Genomic DNA, 20277 nt, shown 5'->3' with positions numbered 1-20277 from the left:
AGAACCCCAACTCACTTTTTATTCTACATGACCTTAACAATGCTACTGAGCAGGTTAACACCTTCAGATACCCAGGAGTCTGTCTTAATCCTTCACTTAACTTCCACCATCATCTGAAAATCACACAGAAACAAGAAAAACTCCCCATTCTTTTGGGCCAACAAAATCTCCTCTTGTCTCTCCATCCAACAAGGAATGTTAATGCAGAGGGATTCTTCTAGCCCAACTTGAGTACTGCCTATCTCTTGTAGTATCTGCCTCCAAAACTCTAACACCATCCAAACAATCTCCAACAACATATGTAACTTCATTACCCTTCCCCAAAGTATGAACACCACTGTCTTACTTTAACCAAAGCCAACTGGCTGTGGTTTAGCAGCAAGTCAGTCTACTCTTTGGCACCCATTTTTTTTCCAGCTCCTAAAAGAAAACACCTGCCCTTCTCTTTCCTCTCCATACTTAGACAGCCTCTGTCACATAACCTTAGATCATAGCCTTCTTGGCCTCTCTTGCAAGCACCTAAAACCAGACTGCAGTTTCTAACACTACCTTTCTATACTTGGACCCAAGCTCTGGTGAGATCTTCGCTCCAATTTTAAGACCTCTCTAACTACTCCTCTTTTCAAGCACACATAGCTTAAAGAACATTTCACAGCACAAGCTGCTTACAGATGCTCTGCTTCAGGTCACATGACCTAGTCTTTCCAGTCTTTGACACAATACTACCTATCATTTTCACCATAGTATCGCTTCTCTCACTATTAACATATCGCTATTCTAACTGATGTAAATATTGCACATAGTGATTTATGTTAACAACCTTCTTAAATCTTATTTTCTAATGTATATTAATTATACTTTTGTTTTTAGTGTGCTCTTTTATTGTCTACATTGTTTATATTTTTTCATCTTCATGGTGTGCACATTCTGGGCTGAGACTGAAGTTGGTCCAATGAGATAACACATTGTATAAATAAATAAATAACTAAATAAATTAGCTAGGCTTAAAATGGCTCACAAGGACAGCTAGCCTAGTACTTATCCATGACTGATACATCTTTGGTTGTCCTTGAGCTATAATTTAAGTTGGATATGACTTTACTCTCCCATCTTCTTTAGCAATAACAGTACCACAGATAACTATGTAAATGCTCAGGTAGTGGGTTTATGTTTCTCTACAAGCAACACCTTTCTTCTCTTTAGTTACTTCCTCACATTCTCCTGCTGAACATGGACTTGAACTTGATAGTCCGAGAACTTTTTTTTTCTTGTTTTTTTTTTTTTTTTTTGCTGATGCACCCTGCAGTGACCAGTGCCTCTTCTCTAACAGGCTCTTCTAACTATACCACACTTACTCCAATCCATCCACCCATGCTTGGGACCAGTGAGGAGATCAGGATGTCCCTTCATAGTGTCATACTGTTGCTGGGGGGGGGGTCTATGCTAAGCCTTGTTTCCTCCTGCACATGTCCCAGTAATCCTTTGTGGCTGAGACATGAGTCATGCAATGGGCTTACTACATCCTGTACTACAAACACCGACACCTTACCCTACACTGTGTGATCCAATCCTGTGTGATCCTATCCTAACTCTTTTATCCTTCAACAAAATTGCTTCTCGGCAGGTTAAAATATTATATGAAGATCCAGTTGGTGACTGATTCTTCTCCTGGCCTTTCAGGGCCCACATGGCAATGTGATGTGCTCATATTCTTAAAATACCACTCCCACTCCATGATTACTGCCTGCTGCCATGCACAGCTCTTGTGGCAGTTACTATGCAAGTACTCTTCATATCTCGGCACACCTTCACACATCTGCATGTAACACTGCATGCTAAGCCACCTGCCCCCACTAACTATCATACACAGAGTGGGTCAGTCTGCCTTCCTCCCCTGAATGATGAGTCATACAGTGTTGGCTGCTTAATGGCACCCCCCCCCCCAGGGCAGGCACTATTCAAACCTGAGTCATCTGGCCCACAGTCAGGGCTTTACTCCTGTATGCTGTAGAGTGGGATGCTGACAGAATACTTGGTAAAAACAGGAAATGATGCAAGAAGTATGACCCCAAAGCTGTAAGGGTATACCACAAATACTCTGTGAGGCATCTCATTCTGTAAATATTGACAAAGGTTTGGGAAATTCCAGAACAAGGCAAGCATAAACTCTTGACATCCACCCAAAGTGATGTCTGTAGAAAGTAGTACTACCTGATGCCATGGGACAGCCAGAATGGGGATTCTTTTATAGTCATTGGAGCTTGTATCTGGGTATGTAATTACATCTGCTACTTTTGGACTAGAACAAAACGCAAATAAATCAGCATTTTTTTAGAACTACTGCAATCCATTTATCTTACACAAGTTTTAGGCAGAGAAAGAAAAGCATCTGTGTGCTGCAAAGATAAAATGGTGACCATTTGAAAAGGCTAGGTTAGGACAGGTAAACATACTCAGAATGGTACATTCAATGAACTATTGACAAGTGATAAATCTATATGAAATGTAAAATGTCTTGTATATAGACATCAAGAATTAAATATACAATTACATCTACACTTTTTATTCATTTCCCAAGTCAGTCTCACTTCTTGCAACTCCTAAAGCCATTAACTCCTTATCTCTGAGAGGGGAAAAGAGATAGAGAGAGACAGAGAAACACATGAAATGCCAAACACAAAAATACACTTAAAAATAACTTACCCAAAAGTAATAACAATGGCAGAGTAAAGTAAGATTATTCAAAACAAAAAAAATTAGGGCAAAGAATTATGTGTTTTGAAAACTCAAAACTAAAGTTTAAGAGAATGAGCCAAAAATAACTATGTTCATATGTGTGCAAAACTGTATGTATATTGATGATGATGATGATGATGGTGGTGGTATAAGATCACTGTGCCTTTGCTTCGCCTGTCTGGCACAGCTCTATGCTTTTTCTCTGCTCCGTTATGTAATTCAGGAGCATGTATCTGATCTTAAAACACAGTTCCACAAGAGCAGTATTTAGGAATTTAAAACAGTATTGAATCTCCCGCATTAGGTATTTCTGTTCCACCCTGGTTAAAACAACCAGACTTACCACTATCGTTCATCACATAAAACTGTGAAATGTCAGTCATGGAACACAGCAAATTCCTTTTTGGTAATAAAAGACCACACAAGCAGTTAAATGACATTCCGACACTCTTAAGGTATGATTTAGAACCCAGGGATCACTGCAGTGGCTCTGCTGGACAGAGGCACAGGGAACTAATCTAAGGGGGTGGCGAAAGCCAACACATTCTGGCTAGGCTTACATATGCCCTCGGGCAGATAGCCTAGTACTTACTTACCTAAGTTATCATGGGATTAAGAGCTCCAACAAAGACAGTTCCAAGAATAAGGCATGGTCACAAGGTGCACCGTACATGAAACATTAAGGTAAGACCATGGTTTGGTTATTAGGAGTGGCTATGAAATATTGACAAAACCCAGAAAATGGTATTTGCATTTAGGTCATCCACTTAAGGAAAATGAGGACAGTAAAGGCTAAAAAACCAAAATCTAGAGGAAAAATGGTAAAAAGTGTGTGCATAATTTGATTATGGGAAGCACTATTTTTTAATATACTCTCCATTGTTCCTGCTGATAGTAACTTCTCTCCAGTCAGTTAAGCTGCTTGCTATTCAGGCAAACATGAAAAGTGTTTTATTTGTACCGTGTAAAAACATTTCTCAGCTTCAAAGTCCAAGAGACACCTTCAAACCAAAGGCCCAAGAGTTTGGATTTACCCTATAGAGCTATATGGCTCTCATTTTAAGAGTAGACACTAACTGTGTCCAGACCAGGGAATTCAACAAAACCATTCTTCAGTGGCAGTGATGTGAGGTAACTGTGTTTCTATCCCCAGGGCTGCTAATATAATAAAGCTACAGTGACTGCTCCTGAAGCACTGGCTACACTGCACACACCCAGCTTAAGTTAGGGAAAGTAGGCTATTTCACAGGCACAGGCACGTCTGACCTAACTGCAGCCTGAAAAACTTACCAACGTCAAGTGTCCAGTAACTGCCAACAAAGCAGCAGCAGAACAACCTCAATCCACTATGATGAGTAAGCCGACAGTGGCCACTCACACCCAACCTCCTTAGTCGACTCAGTCAGTACCTGGACTGCTAAGCAATCCTGAGCTACATAGCTCACAGTCAGGGCTTTATCTCTCAATGCCATAAAGTCAGCAGAGACTTCCAGTTTTGTAGAGAAAAAAGTCAGAATGGAAAACATATATCAGGTTACAGTGGACTGCATCTGCAGCACAAATCACAGCAGATTCTTGTTAATAAGCAAGTATACTTTGTATTACATCTTTTCTGGTGCAGCAGAGTTTAACTTCTGTAACAAAATTTTATCTAGCAGCTGTTGTAATTTTGGAAAATGGAATAAGATTCAGTTTTGCATGTTACCTCTGTAAAACTAGGCCAAGTCCGCTATGGAGAACATAAAATGGCAATACTACCTACATGGCAAACAAGTCAGATGGACATTAATTGTTGAACTGCATGTTTAAAATTACTGTAGGTCTTTTCTACAGCCTGACAGTGGTATCAAAATAGGGATATCCCGTGGAAAAAGTATAGCAGCTAACACGTAATACTGGTTTTAAGATAACAGCATCTTTTGAGCACTCTGCTAAATTCAAAGACAGAAGAGCTTTGCCCATAAACTTGTACAATTCTGTCTAATCTGAAATCAGAGGCATAACAATGTCTTAACTTCTATGTGGCTCAATAAAACATTTCACCATTCCCCATATATGAAGAGAAAGTTTTAGCTAAGTGCCCCCATTGTAATTTTGTGACTTGTTTACAGAACATTTTACTTACAAAGAATGTAGCCTCTTTCGTGGACTGGAAAAAGCCACACCTAGTTTCATTGTTCACATATCTGTCTTTTTATCAAAAATCGTTTCACAGATTTATTTATATACAGGCTACTGACAGTACTTTGAAAGAATAACTTTAGCTAAGAACATTAAATTTGTGTTGTAGGTCAGATCAAGCCCAGTACGGGTGGACCCCAGCAGTTAAGAACTGACAGGCATCCCATACTTCTGAGAAAAGGGCATTCATTAATTTTGATGTTTACAGCAACTGTTGCTGAATACATGCCAGGAAACAGCTGAAGAAAGCTTGGCTTCTGCATACAGCATGTGTATTCTAGTCCTGCCAGCCTTCTGTACTTAAGTATATGGCATCATTCTGCCAAAGATATAAATAGTTTTAATACTTTAATTCATGTCTACATTTTTATTATAGTCATGCCTACATTCAGGAAACCACAGCAAACATGCTAAGGAAATGTGTCCACAACACACTAGTTTCAAACTAATAACTGATACCTGATACATGACACACACACCCCCACCCCCCAAAAAAATATGAAACAATCCCACTTATTTTAAATGAGGAATAATGACTTAGCATATAGTATAGCAATGCTATTGTTCTGATTCATTATGGGTTATCATGGGTACTGCTGTCTGCGTTGAACAGCAGTTTAACTGGTAATAAGTACAGTGTAGTGCTTTCATATTTACCGGCTTCTCCATTACTTTTCTCCACTAAAGACAGAAGGTTTTTAAGTTAATATATTTCTCAGCATAACACTACACAACTTCCAATCTGATTCCAGTGCCTTAATTGAAGATATTAAACACGACTATTGCACATTTTACTTTTGGCATTAGGTGGAGCATTTCTGCATCTGCACATCCTTTCTAGACTTATATCCACACAAAGTATCTTCTCTTACTCACTTACAGACACCAAATTCAAAACTGGTCGATAGATAAATTAGAACCCTGTCCAGCATTTTCCATCAGGGTTCTGAAAACAAAGCTTAAACCTCTGCTTGGTCTTCTTTTCAAAGGGAATATTCAGAGCCTTCAGAATCTTCTTACTACATTTGTATAATGTGCCTGCTCAGTGTCATAAACCCACAGCACATCTGTAAAATGTTCTCCTCATATCCTTCTGATGGGGATTACAAAATGGAACAAGAATCTTGGCTCTTCTATTCTCCCATTTTTAAGAAATTAAATCTGCAGCAACCATTTTAAGAGTTACTCAGTACTACAGAGATTTACATGAGCCACATTTATTTGCTACAGCCAGCAACTGCTTTTCCTTCATCTCTGTATTAGAAGAAGCCCACAGGGTGGTCTTTCGATAATGTTTTTGTTTTTCACTGTGCTACTCTATCCTGTATTTGGCTTCATAGGAAATGCTACTGTATGACTCCAGCCAATTATATGACTTCAGAATCCTTGAGTTTTCCCCACATATCAATGGTGACTATCATACAGACATCATTATAACAATTAGCTGTAGAATTAAGTTGTTGTAATAAAATCAGCTACCCGTTAACTTAGAGGTACAATAATATCATTACTCAAATCATATTGCCACCTAGCAAGATAGTGGCTGAAACAAAAATAAATTGCGGATTCCTTTGATATCAGTTTATAGCAAATAATTTGGATGTGTAATTTAAATACAAGAATGATTCAGAAGGATGCATACCGGAAACATCCTTTCTTTTCAGAATTCTTCTTCTCTATTCTTTCTAATTTAAGATTTGCAGAATTACTTTTATTGAATCTGTGCCAAAAATACAAAAACAACAGCATATAATCCATAAATATTAATGCTGCAAAAAGCCCATTCTCTACCTACTACCTGTGTGGTACTTTATTGAAACCATGTTTGCATCAACTGTCAAATTTTGCTCTGAGCAATATGTAGTCTCTACATATAATAGAGGTTGTTAAATTACATTCCACAAGTGACAGTTGAACGTACACAATTCACTGATTTTTCCATTCTCTAAAGAAAACATAAAACGTGCACTCTCAACTTTGGACACCAACACGACTAACTGTTAGCACATCTAACACCGTTACACACTATAGGTTCATAGGAGATTACTAGGCTAACGGCTTTAGGGCCCTTACAAGCCTAACCAATATAACCCGATTTTATCCAATATATGACCCCTAGGAGCAAGAGGATGGAATGGATTTGAGCCTGTCCATTGAGTATCATACAGATTGCCGCTGTCCATAAGGGACATAGGTACTATCCCAGGTGTGAATTTGTGATTCCCCATCCATTGATCCAAACTTCATTTGAAGAGGGCCAGGGAAGGGCTCTGCTTAACATGAATAGGAAGCCTGTTCCAAAGAAGGGGCAATCTCTGAAACACATATCTATCTCTCCAGCATGTTTTGTTTGAGTCGCTGACTGAGTTTAGATCCCTAGATCGAGTGACCCTCATGCTGTTTGACTTTCAGATGTGTAGCAGCTCCATCAGGACTGGATTTGTGAGTGCCTTGTAGGTCAGGCATAGATCAGCCCTTAACAGTAGGTAAGAGACAAGAGTAAAGGAATTGGGCTTTTACTCTATCCACATAGGGATGTTGTTTACACCCTTTATTTTCTTTGAGAGGAACCTCTGAGGTCGGTCCAGTAGCTGTAAGTGCCTAGTCAAGTACATGTCAAATAGCACACTTTACTCGATTATTGGTCTAATGAGTGCTGAATATAGTGGAACTATAATTTCCTTGGATCCGGATGCCATACCAGTGCTTATAAGTTGTGCCATATAGACGGACTTCTTCACTATGGACACAGGGCAGTCAATGTTCAGGCAGCTGTCTATCTGTGTACCCAGATCTCTCACCTCTGAGTCAACCCTTAGGGATGTGTTATTGATATTGTAATTTGTAGGGGTACTTGACTTCCCAAAGGGTAGGATAATAAGAAGTTATGTACCTACCATAACGTTCCATGTTAGTTGTCTTCTCTCGCCTTCTTTCTTGCTTGATGGGTTCGGAGCCGATCCTCGGCTCCGACTCGGCACTTGCTTTAGCTCGAGAACTCCTTTTACCAGCTCGAGGCAGCCCCATATCCCATGATGCAAGGCAGTAAGTACCCAGATCTCGTTTGTTGACAAAGGGCAATAACACCAAGCATAAAATACTTCCCAAAGGAAGAAGAAACTTACAGATGGAAAAAGGACCAGGTCTGAATGGTCTTTAGCATAATAGTTTCTTATACAAGGTCTGTCCAGGCCAGGGGGAAGGAGGGAGGGTCGCAAGAAAGAAGGCGAGAAGACAACTAACATGGAACGCGTTATGGTAGGTACATAACTTCTTAATGTTAAGTTGTCAATCTCGCCTTCATTCTTGCTTGATGGGACCACGTCCCTAGCACCTCTATCCTGGGTGGCTCAATGGAACAAACTCTTGAGGACTGTAGAGCCAAAACTGGCTCTGTCTCTGGAGGCCAAGTCCAATTTGTAATGGGAAACAAAAGTGTGAGGAGTGGCCCAAGTGGCCGCTGCACAAATAGTGTCCAAAGGCAGTCTAGCTTGAAAAGCTGTAGAAGTAGCTAAACTCCTAGTTGAATGTGCTTTAGGTTTTGAGCACAGCTGTTTTCCCCTGATCGTATAAATTTCAGTGATGACCGAAGAAAGCCATCTGGACAAAGTCACTTTAGAAACAGGAAGGCCTTTTTATTATCCACATAGGAAACAAAAGTTGATCAGATTTTCTAAATTTTTTGTTCTGTCCAAATAATATCTAAGCTGACGGTGGACGCCAAGATAATGTAGCTTTTGTTCAGCTCTATCTGAATAGTTAGGAAAAATACAGGAGATCAATGGATTGATTCAGATTGTTTTTGAAGCGACCTTAGGTAAAAAGGATGGATTAGTTCTCAAAGATACTCTGTCTTTGTGAAAAATCAAATAGGGGTCGAACCGAAGAGCATGAAGTTCAGACACCCTCCTGGCAGATGTAATATCCACTAGGAATAAAGTTTTCCAAGAAACATATTTCAGGGAACAAGAAACAGCTGGCTCGAAGGGGAAGAATCAAGGATGTCAGCACTAAATTTAGATCCCACTGAGGAGGAGGATTCCTGATTGGAGGCTTTAGTAGGAAAATTCCTTTCAAGAAGGCCCTGCAGAGCCTATGGGACATAATATTATGATCTGCTATCCCGACATGAAAATTGGAAATAGCAGCCAATTGAACTCTGACTGTGGAAGAAGAGGAGCCTGCATGAAAAATCTCTGCTAAGAAGTCCAGAACTGCCTGAACAGGGGCAGTAAAAGGATCAATATTTTGGGCCTTAGCCCAATAAGAGAAACGTTTCCATTTGCTTGTGTAAATCCTCCTGGTAGAGGATTTTAGTGAAGCTACAATGATGTCTCTAACTGAGTTAGAGATCAAAGGAAGCCTGGCTAAGGAAGGAAGTGGAGCAACCATGCTGTGAGGTTGAGAGAAGGGATTGACCGGTGCAGCTGACCGGATTGGTGAATCAGTAGATCTGGCACTGGGTCCAGATGCCACGGCTGCACCAAAAGGTGATGATGGAGGAACAGGAACCAAACTTGTCGAGGCCAGTAAGGGGCAATGAGAATCAATTTGGCTCTCAAAACGGTAGCTTTCTGGATCACCTGAGGGATCAGAGGAAATGGAGGGAAGGCATAAAGAAGTCCCTGGGGCCAATCCTGGGTCAGAGCGTCTCTGGGGGGATGGCCTGATAGAGGAAAGAGGCTGAAGAAGTCTGGACATTTGCTGTTTTGGGGAGTAGCAAAAAGATCGCAACATGGACGACCCCATTCCAGAAAAATCTCTTCCGCTATAGATTGCTTGAGAGACCACTCGTGAGGCATGAGGATAGCTCTGCTCAATCTGTCCGCTATAATGTTGGTTTTCCCAGGGATATGCGTTGCTACCAGAAACCGATGAGAGGAGATCGCCCATTGCCAAAGTCTGAGCTTCTCGACACAAGGGGTAGGACTTGGTTCCGCCCTGTTTGTTGATATACCAAACTACAGACATGTTGTCTGTGTGAACTGCAATTGTCCCTACGGGAAGAAAGTCGTTGAGGGCTTGCAACGTTAAAAGCACTGCTCTCATCTCCAGGACATTTATGTGCAGATGGTACTCGAACGGTTGCCACGTCCCATGAAACATCCTGCCCTGATAATGACCCCCCCACCCGATCAGGGAGGCATCCGTGGTGACAGTGGCTATCGGGGATGGGGGTACAAAGCACCTGCCTTGGTGAACCTGAGACGATGTGATCCACCAAGCAAGATGTTGTTTGCATGTCTGTGTCACCAGAATCTGGTGACGCATTGGGAGTTGCTGGTATGACCACTGTGTGAACAGCATCCACTGAAGGAGGCGCATGTAGAATCGAGCCAGGGGAAGAAGAGTAATGGCCGCAGCCATGAGACCTAATACCTTTAGAACCATTCTGGCCTGTACTTTCTTGCTGGCCAGAATGATCCTGACATGAGTCTGAATGTCTGAAACTCTTTGTTCTGTAAGGGTAGCTGACATCCTAACAGTGTTTAAGTTTGCGCCTATGAAGGTAATAGACTGGCAGGGCGATAAGGATGACTTTTCGAAGTTGATTGAGATGCCTAAATGAGAACAAAGGTCTATTGTGTAATCCCTGGCTTGTATAAGCTGATGCCTGGTGGTGGCTGACAGGAGCCAGTCGTCGAGATACGGAAACACCTGGAATCCTTGACGTCTCAGGTGAGCCGTGACCACTGCCATGCATTTGGTGAACACTCTGGGGGCTGTAGTGAGACCAAAGGGCAGGGCTCTGAACTGGAAGTGACTGGACCCCAGCCGAAAGTGGAGAAATCTCCTGGAGCGTCTGTGAATTTTGATGTGATAGTACGCATCCCGAAGATCTATTGAGCACATCCAGTTGTCCTTCTGTAAGAAGGGCAGAATTGACTGAAGAGTGACCATTCGGAATCTTGTCTTCCTGACAGACTTGTTGAGTCTGCTGAGATCCAATATTGGTCTCCAGTCTCCCGTCTTTTTGGGGACCAAAAAGAATCTTGAGTAGATTCCGGGCTCTGAATGGTCTATTATAACTGGCTGAATGGCTCTTTTTTGCAGTAGTTTTGCGATTTCTAACTCTGCAAATTCCTTAGACCGGGTGGTACATCTGGAAGGGAACCTGAGGGGAAGGGACTTTCCTCAAAAGGAATTATGTAACCCTTGGATATGATCGACTGTACCCATCTGTCTTGAGTGAGGGAATGCCAGGCTTCTGGGTACAGTGATAATCTTCCCGACTGCCTCCAAGGAGGGACAGCCGGGCAACACCTCAGGGATGCTGAAAAGGCTTATCAGAGAGAGGCTCCCTGTTTCCCTGGTTCTTCGGACCCCCTCTGCCTCTAGAGCGGCGTCTGTTGTTGTTACCCCCTCTGCCTCTAGGGGTAAACTGACCACGTGAATCCGGCGTGACTCCTTGGGATTTACGGAACCACATCTTCCCACCCTTCTGTCCTTTGGGATAAGGCCTAGAAGGGGTGGAAAAACGGACTCCAACAGCAGAAAGAGTCTTGCCGTCCTGCTCACACCTGGTCAAGGTTTCCTTCACCTGAGGGCCAAACAAAGCTGAGCCATCAAAGGGAGAATTTGTGAAGGACGCCTTAAAGGGATCTGCAAAATCACATAGCCGCATCCAGGCTTGGCGTCTAAGAGCCACACCTGTGCCTGCGGCTCTACTCGCTCCATCCGCAGCATAGGATATTAGCCACATGGAGGAGTTAGCAATGGAATTGAGGGTTCCTAGCTGCGAAGCAATCTTTTCTTGAGCCCCTGCAGCTGTAGGATCCTGAACTACTTCTCCCAGCTCCTTCAGGATATCTCTCTGGAGTCTGGTGAAGTGACAAAGATAATTCAGCGAACGCATAGCAAAGGTCGCTGAGGAAAACATCCGCTTGCCGTACCTGTCCATGGTCCTAGAGTCCTTATTAGGAGGATGGACGGGCACGGAAGGATCTGCAAGTTCCTTTTGGTGGCCGCAGCCACCACCATGGCATCAGCGGGGACACCCTTGGTAAGGAATTGTTTGTCACTCGGAGCAGTGATAAATTTTGAAGGCCTCCTAGGGACTGGCTCTACAGAGTCAGGAGCTGCCCACGCCTTTCGTGCAATAACCTGCATAAGGGGGTCGAAAGGCGGAGACACCCAGGAGGTGGAGGGCCGAGATCCAAACGCCTCTAGGTATACTGACTCATCCTCAGAGGGATTGTTGGTGGGCCAGTTTCCCCTCTGTTTAAGGAGTTCTAGGATGTCTGAGAAGGAGACATCCTCAGAGGGGGATCTAGGGGATCCCTCTGACTCATCAAAGTCAGTATCCGAAGTGACAGACTCTGGGGAGTCTACATGCTTCCTCTTACAAGTCCTCTTCCTAGGAGGATCTCCCGAAACATCAGGAGAATCCTCGGAAGAGGGGGAAATTCCCAATGGGGAAACCTGAGGCGGAGGATCTCTGGGTCCTGTAGCAAGAGAAGTGGCAGAGATGTCAACAGGTACAATAGAGGGAGGAGCTACGGGAACAGACTGCTGACTGATACCAGTGGCCAGTACACTCTTCATCACCTCGAATGCTCCCTCCCAGGCAGTTCCGAGAGAACCCGCTCCAAGAGCTAGGAACTCCAGGGACCACCGCAAGGGAAGTCTCCGAGGCAAATGTAGGAGCCGAGCTAACCAAGGCCGAGGCTCCAAGGGGAGAGCGGGCTCGGACAAGGGTCCGATGCCACTCACCCCTCGGAGGAGACCATGGAAGCCCGACCACCAAATCCCTCTAAGGAGAGGAGATAAGAGTAGAGGCTGAAGGAACAGAAGGGGTATCCGTCCTCCAGCCGTAGCAGTAACCATTCCCGAAGACTCCAACTCCAAGCTCTGGGGTAGAGTTGAAGGAGGAACTGTAACTGGGTGTGGACCAACAGACGACTGTTGAGACGGACTGTGTAACATTTGGGCCAGTACCTGTGACTTGAGTAATCTACTGACCACTCTCTCTAGGTCATGATCTGACAACCTGGATGACCTTGAAGATCGGCTCCGATGGCTCCGTTCCGATAGAAGAGGCGAAGCCGACAGTATCGGCTCCAAGGAAGGAGACCTCGACCTCTTCCTGGAATGAGCCGTCGGAGCCGATACTATAGATCCTGTCGGAGCTGACTTCTCGGAGCCGACAGGAAGCCTCGATGTCGGCTCCAGCCGAGCCGATACAGCCACAAAAGTAACGGTGTCGGAGCCGATCGGAGCCGACACCGATGCCTGTGCCACATGGGTGTCGGAGCCGATCGGAGCCGACATCGAAGTGGTCAAAATAGGTTCGGCACCGATAGCCATCGGTGCCGGCGCTAAAGCCAGAATCGGCTCCAGCCGAGCCGATCTCGACTCAGTACGAAGTCGGAGCCGAGGCCGCAGGCTTAGGAACAGAAGCCTGGGCCTTGGAAACTCTTGCTGGTTTTGATGGAGCCGACTTAGCCGGAGAGCCCTCCGCTTAAGAAGGCCCCTAAGAACCAGTTTGTTATCTCTCCTGCAGGACTCTCTGGCTGAAGGAGTGACAAATAGCACAGGAGTCCTGCAGGTGAAGAGGGCCCAGACAATACAGGCAAGAAGTGTGACCGTCTGTCAGAGACATCTTCTGACAGCACGAGTCACACTTCTTAAAACCTGAGACCCTCTCCTTTGACATGGTGCCGAAAACACACACACACACACCAGTCAAAATATAACTTAAATAAATACCAAAAGGTATTCTACAAAACCAATACACACACCCTAACAGGGGGGGGATGGGAAGGGTTTTTTAAGATACACTAACAAAAAATAAAGGAGACAGGGAATTTCTGTCAGAAAGGGAATAATATAAGTTTAAAACTATCAATACAAGGTTTTTTTACTAAAAAGGGGCTTAAAACTCACAAAAGTGAACAACTTACCAGGAGCTGGTAAAAAGAAGACCTCCCAAGTGAAGCGGCAAATGAGATCTGGGTACTTACTGCCTTGCATCATGGGATATGGGGCTGCCTCGAGCTGGTAAAAGGAGTTCTCGAGCTAAAGCAAGTGCCGAGTCGGAGCCGAGGATCGGCTCCGAACCCATCAAGCAAGAATGAAGGCGAGATTGACAACTTAACATTGCATTTTTTCACATTTAGTTTTAGGCCATGGCTCTGGCAGCAATCATTTGTCTGCTCTAGACTCTACTGAAGGATATCTACATCACTGGGGGATTCAGTGATTGGCCTCAGCTTGCACTCTTTGGCAAACTTTGTTATCCAAAGGCCTTCCACATTAGCCTTGACTTCAGATAAGTATATTCCGAACAGGAGTGGTCCCAGCACTGAGCCCTCTGGTACACCACTAGTAACTGGCCTGTTGCTGTATCTGAATTCACCCACTTTAGCTACATGTGTCCTGTCCTTGAGCCAATTGGCTATCCATCTGGTAACATAGGGATTTATGCCTAGTTTTGTAAGTTTATTTATAATACTTGAGTGGGGAATTGTGTCAAATGCCTTGGCTGGGCCAAGGTAGGCGGAATGTACTCTTTTATGCTCATCCATGGCCCTAGTGACTTTCTCAAAAACATCCACCAGATTCAGTAGACATGACCTGCCTAGACAAACCCAAATAGAGTCGAGCCCAGTGTTGTTCATCAGGTCCATGATTATTCTTTCCACGGCATTACATATCCCAAGTCAGTAGATGGCCCCCCTTTATACAGAAGGATTACTGTTGTTATTCACTCTATCAGGACAAAGCCAGTCCTGAGCCTTTGGTTAAATAGAAATACTAATGAGCCTGATAAGTCCTAATTTAAGCTGTTTAAAAGGCAACCCGGTATATCGTCAGGCCCCACCAAAGTCATGTTTTTAGCTTTAGAGAGTGCAGTGGCAAATTTGGTGATAGCTGGCAGTGGAGTGGTGGAGGATATTTCTTGGGAGAAAACTGGGGGTGAAGGGGAGGTGAAATTTGAACTGAATTTTTTGGTCAGCCGACTTTGCTCTATCTTCTGGCTGAGTACAGGTGATGCCATCTACAACTAATTCCACACATTGTTGGGTATTGCTCTTAAGACTGCAGACATAACAGAAAAATGTTTTATAGTTATCCTTAACTTTGGAGGCTATTTTACTTCAAGTCAGCTTTCAGAGGCTTCTTAGTTCCCTGATTCACTGGTTTATAATAATGAAGAAGTTTTGGTCTGTTGTGCACATTCCTCCTTACTTCTCAATAGGATTTTCTTTCATTTGTTGTACAACCTATTAATACCATAGGTCCACCAGGGTGGCTTGTTTTTGCAGTTTGTCCTGGGTTTATTTTGGTCTGGTACTGCCATTTCTATGCAGTTGTTTATATGGTCATCCATGGCTTTTGTGTATGCCTTTGCATAGTTTTCTGTTGTTTACCGGAAAGTCAGACTAGACACATGTCCTTTTTCAGCAGAGGCCCAGGGAGATAAGCTCCAGTAAACAGTAGACAACATGTTGATAAGATAAATAATACAAAAATAGTTCAGGTAGCGTACTAAAACAACAATAACTGAAAAATGGCAATACAACATCTATTGAAAACAAAAACAATAGTTGCATCTGAACAAGAATAAGGGAAGTAAAGATTAATAGGAGATAATTTACAGAAGTTCTTAAAGTTTTTGGGGTTAGGTGGGGACTAGTTTTACTTTCATTTGAAGGGACACCTCTTTGTGATCTGATCTTACCAGTGAGGATATCACACGGAGGGGGCAGGGGACATGTGCAGCACTCTCCTATGTTTTTGAGTACCAGATATAGGATATTTGCTCCCCTGTTGAGAGTGCAGACTAGTTGCTCAAGGGCATTTGAATTTACAAAGTCAAGAAATATCTGAGCCTGCATGTTAGTGGTCATATATGTCTTCAAATTAATGAAGAGATAGTTAAAATTAGCCATGAGTATGTTATTGGGTTGGATGGTGAGTGATTCTAGTAACTTCAGGTATGATGTATAGGTTTCCTGGTTCAAGCTGGGGGACCTGTAGCTAGAAAGAATATGGTAATCAGTTTTTCCCATGGTTTGCTGGACATGGAATAGCTCAAGCATGTCATATTGTTTAACCAGCCTTCAGATGTGCTTATCCTTTATAGAGATATCTAAACCTCCACCTTTTTCTCTTTCATATTCAGTGGGTGGTTGGAATGTATGAAAGGTATTATAGCTATGCACTGCTGGAGTGATTTCTGTAGCTCTGAACCATGTTTTAGTGACTGCACAGACACCAGCATTCTCCAGGAGGAGGAAAGCTTCCAGGGAGTGCAGCTTCTTGTTGAGACTCCTAGCATTTGAGCAGTAACACATTTAGCTTGTCCTAAGTAACTTTTGTTATTTTAAAAGGTTTGCCTTCTTGGCAATGCCTGAAAAAGGCAGTATGGGGTGGATACTGTTTTGCTCAATATCCAAAAGCCTAGTGGTGACAGGTGAAGTCCATCCCTAACGAAGCAGAGTGGCCTGTTGACCATGTCCTCCCCAGGCTGACAAATATTGGAGTATTGGATTCCTTTAGAATGACACCAGTACCTAAGCCAGTTGTTAAAGTTGATTATTTTCTGCTGGCATTGTGGCATCATCACTGGAGACAAAAGAGTGCTGCTCAACAATAGGCTCACACCTGCCTGTGACTCATATTCTGAGAGCTCAGTCTTGTCTCTCTTCATATAGCCCAAGGAGGTACATGTCAGGTCAGTCACACCCATATGGACTATGATTGAGTCATACTGGTACTTAGGGGTAATTGACCTGAGTTCTTGGATGATCTAGTAAATCCTGGCCCCTGACAGGTAACTAACTGTAAACTTCCCCTTATCCTGGTAAGAGGGACATCAGTGTGTCTCACAATGGAGTCTCCTATGACCAGTATTTTGGGTTGTGGAGTTTTTCACTTTATGAGCTTGGCAGTTAAGACACAATGAGATGTGGCTTTATGTGTTGTGATGGGAATTGTCTTGTCTGTGTGCATGTGGGGCTTTTGAGGACTGCGCAAGAGAGGCCTTTGAGGTTTAGGGAAGTTACATGTGAGCACTACTGCATATGTGGGTCTATGTGTGTGGTCCTTGTGGGTGCGTTGAGTGATGTGTGAGAGTCACTGACAACCTGTTTGTTACTTTTTGTGTCTGTATGTGAGAGTCTAGCCTCCAGTGTCAATCTGTAGAAAAGGAGGAGCTTATCAACCTCAATTTATAGTAAGGATGGCAGCTTAAAATCACCAAGTTTAAAAAGCAGATCAAGGAATGGGAGGGTGGGTGGAAAAATAACCAGCAGGGAATCACCAACAGTGCTTGTAGTTTTTGCAGGCATTGAGTCTTATCAGAAAAACAAAGCCACATTTATTCTCTGTGTATTTAAGTATCACTCGAGAAACAGAAAACTTAAGAGGACAGAGACAAATTACAGAACAGAAAAATATTTTAAGTGGTATGGTCTGACTCCATGATGGCTATTTTTGGTGAAAAAGGGTTTTTTGCTAATTGTTGATGAAATCTGCATCAGTGAACTTTTGTTCAGAAAAGAAACTTGAAATAAGATAATAGGTCACAATGAAAATCACAGTTTGAAATGAAATAAAGTACATCATTTCTGTGGCACGAGCTAGGATTAAAAAAAGTTGTCTGGTACAAGTCACAAGTCCATTATTTCCTTACTGAGCTCCACATTACCCAGTAGAATGTAGGTTTATTATTAATAAACTTTGATCTCAACTTAATAATGTATAAGCAGCAAGGTGCGATGGACTTCATGCCTTACTGTGTTAAGCAACATAGCAGGGCATAGTGAGATGCTAATGAGAACTTGTCTGTGTCCTATATGCAATCACTACAACAAAGAAGGGCTACAGCTGGGGACAATTGTGCACACCAGTATGATAATATACAGCAATCTTCTGTAATACAACTGTTGTGTAGCAACTCTCTTCTGCAGGCCATACTCTCCCCTTTTTATCCCTAAAAGATATAATGGCAAAAGGGGGTTCTCGTGAGTTTATGGTTGTTTCTGTTTTTTGCTCCTTACTCCAGTGCAGTCGTTTTGATTTTTCTGTCTCTTTCAGCTCTAGCTGTGGGCGAGGATAAAAGCAATTCTGCACAACAATGACGGCGTTATAAAAAGAAACAGTTCAAGTGTACGCAGCAGGTCCACACCAAAATAAAATGCTTCCTTTCATTCTCCAGTAGATTAAGCTCTTTCGTCAGCTTGTAGCTAAAGACTTCATCAGAATCTAGTCAAGCATACTTATGTTTGATAGCATATTTGTGTTTGGTTCCTGGTAATGACAGCGTTATGTTTACAAATAGATAGAGTAAGAGGCGATAGGTCTTATTTTTACTTAACAAGGAGAGGAGAACAACCTTATACATGAGCCCTGAAGTTCACTATGCAAATGGGAGTTTAAATGTCAGTGTCAGTGGTTTAGAAGGTCACATACTTGTATGTGATGCACGGATGATCAGAAGGGTGTGGGTTCGATTTCCACACCAGATGCTTTGATTTATGTTCCAGTAAAGACAATGCAATGCAGCATTATGGGCACTGTAGTCCTAAAGTTGAATGAGACATCAGATTGAAGTCCCATCTGCCTGAGTTGATAATACCTTAGGTAGATGATATACATCCCATGGCACTTTTTGAAAACCATTAGTGTAATTTTCTCAACGTGTTTGCAAAATGTCCCTGCCTTAATAAATACCTTGCCTCACCTAGAATAAAGCATAGACCTGTCAGAGTTAATAAAGTTAACAAAGATAAATAAATAATATGCTTGCAGGGCATTATGGGAACGTTGCCTCATTCTGCAATTCAATCAGTGAAGTAGGCAAATATAAAAATGTTTGAGAATAACCTTTCCACATAACACACTGAAGTACATTTAGGTAGAAAACCACGAAAAATCAGTGTAGAAAAACTCACTTACCCTGAATGATGTTTCACTTTGAACCAGAATTATTACATGCTGTAGATAACAAGGTGAAATGTTGACTTGTACAAGTAGTACCACTTAATATGTTTTTATATCTCAAAAACATTTTCTGCCAGAATGCTACCCTGCCTGAAGACCAATCAATTCAACAATAATATTTTGTCAGGATGCAAATCATTACATATTGGGCCACTGGTGAACTTCCTTAAAAATCACAGTATATGACCAAGGATATGGACATCAGCGACATTAGTGTCTGTGTCACAGTAAGCATTGCTTTCAACTGCCCAGATTTTCACAGAATGTCTAGATTTTTGCTTCATATTTTTTGGCCTGTACCTCATAAAATTTGTGTTTTTCTAGCTAGATTGACATCATTAAATAATGGCAGACATTTGAGTTTCAGACTTCACGTCCTTCAGAAAATGTATGCCAATGCAAAATCTACTATTCTAGCAAGTAATCTTAAAAGAGAGAGAATTAAAAATTGTCCCTGATTTGTGTCCTTTGTTCCACCATTATTTTTGGCTTTGTCCAGATTTCTTGCTCTAAAATGTTGAGAGGTATGAAATAACCTAACTTTTAATCATATTAAATTCATTAATAACTGCTATGACTGAATTTCAATACACCTTGCACCAATCAGTAACACTGTCATTACCCTAAAGCCCACAACATATACAGAGGATGGTTTCTGATAATGCAAAACAAAGTTAGTTTTAGGTTGTACAAATACAACTGTTTTAATCCCTGACAGCTGCTTTACATATTTCAGAAATAATACCATTTTAAATGCATTTTTATGACTTACAAGTTGCAGTAGAACTATGCAGTTCGGTAGCAAGATAAATTCTCATCCATCTTTAATTTGACTAACCACACCCTAAGTCTTACTCACCTTAATTTATATTCTGACCTCTTCAAACCTTCCTTTATCACTACTTAAACATGAATCTATTTCACCTTATTATCTATCTTTGCCTTACTATCTATATATGCCTTACTATTTGGTAAAAATCTACTCCACTTTGCCCTGCACTATTGTGCTTGCATGTACTCTTGGAGTACCTTGTAAATACTTCTAAATGACTGCTTTTATCACCATATTATCTCTAAATGCACAATAACATGATTCCTTGGTTAGTATGTAAATGTTAACTGTACAAATCTGTAAATATCATTATGTTTATATGCTTATTTTTCTACTTTTGTATAATACTGTCTGTTTTTGTTAATTCTTCTTGTATCTACTAATTGTTTTGAATTGTATGTACTGTTATACTAACTGCCTTGTGGAGTTTTTCTCCCCAGGTCTCCACTGAAAACGGGTTCTATTGGCCCAGTGGACTTTCCCGGTAAACAAATGTCAATAAATAAATAAATGGCAAGCTGTCATGCATATGGATTTATTTTATTAAAGTAGTGCGATATGTGGAACAGTTCTTGAGG

General features: G+C 42.1%; 1 protein-coding gene across 1 annotated transcript in view; it reads right to left on the bottom strand.

Moving 5' to 3' along the window:
- The window catches only part of TGFB1 (transforming growth factor beta 1), a 210032-nt gene that overhangs the window by 124023 nt on the left and 65732 nt on the right, over positions 1-20277 (bottom strand). The gene's annotated exons all lie outside the window — the stretch shown is intronic.

The sequence above is a fragment of the Protopterus annectens genome, chromosome 1.part0 (genome assembly GCF_019279795.1).
Source record: "Protopterus annectens isolate FY-2018-M chromosome 1.part0, PAN1.0, whole genome shotgun sequence".
NCBI lineage: Eukaryota > Metazoa > Chordata > Ceratodontiformes > Protopteridae > Protopterus > Protopterus annectens.
The sequence above is the reverse complement of the archived record's forward strand: the minus strand, read 5'-3'. Positions and strand labels throughout refer to the sequence as shown.